Genomic DNA, 547 nt, shown 5'->3' on the forward strand with positions numbered 1-547 from the left:
GTGTGTGTGTGTGTGAATCTAGGTGTGTTTGCCCTTGTGAACTATCACTTCTCTTACATGATAATGATCAGGTCAAGTCAAAACAAATCCAAGCCTTTAATTGTCTACTGTTTACGTGTAACATTGGTGATCTACTGATGCATGTGTATAGTAAGTAGCTCTGGATGAGAGCATATTCACAGAAATTGCCATATGATACAAATCCCAGTTAAATACTACCACTGTCTTACATGGATCTTTTCAGGATGTTGAACTGTGTGTATTCACTCATGTGTAGAAAGTTTCAGGTATAGGGCTACACCGATCTGATTCTCTCAATCAGTATCCGCTCAAATTAGCAATTACGTTCATTATTGAGCCGATTTCTTTCTCAATAAATCAATGACTCGTTGAGACTACAAAATGTCGGAAATGCTAAAAAGTGGTTATCACAGTTTTCCAAAACATAAAGTAACATTCTGTCAGTCAAAAGCAGAACAGTCTGAACAGAAACATCAGTTTTACAATGATAGAATAAAACAGATAAAAACAGCAAATCCTCACATTT

The 547-nt window shown here is 36.0% G+C and overlaps 1 protein-coding gene across 1 annotated transcript in view; it reads right to left on the bottom strand.

Moving 5' to 3' along the window:
* Positions 1–547, bottom strand: part of kcnh3 (potassium voltage-gated channel, subfamily H (eag-related), member 3) — a 130,630-nt gene that overhangs the window by 126,777 nt on the left and 3,306 nt on the right.

This window comes from Morone saxatilis, unplaced genomic scaffold (assembly GCF_004916995.1).
Source record: "Morone saxatilis isolate NCDOM2014 unplaced genomic scaffold, NCSU_SB_2.0 Contig5, whole genome shotgun sequence".
NCBI lineage: Eukaryota > Metazoa > Chordata > Actinopteri > Moronidae > Morone > Morone saxatilis.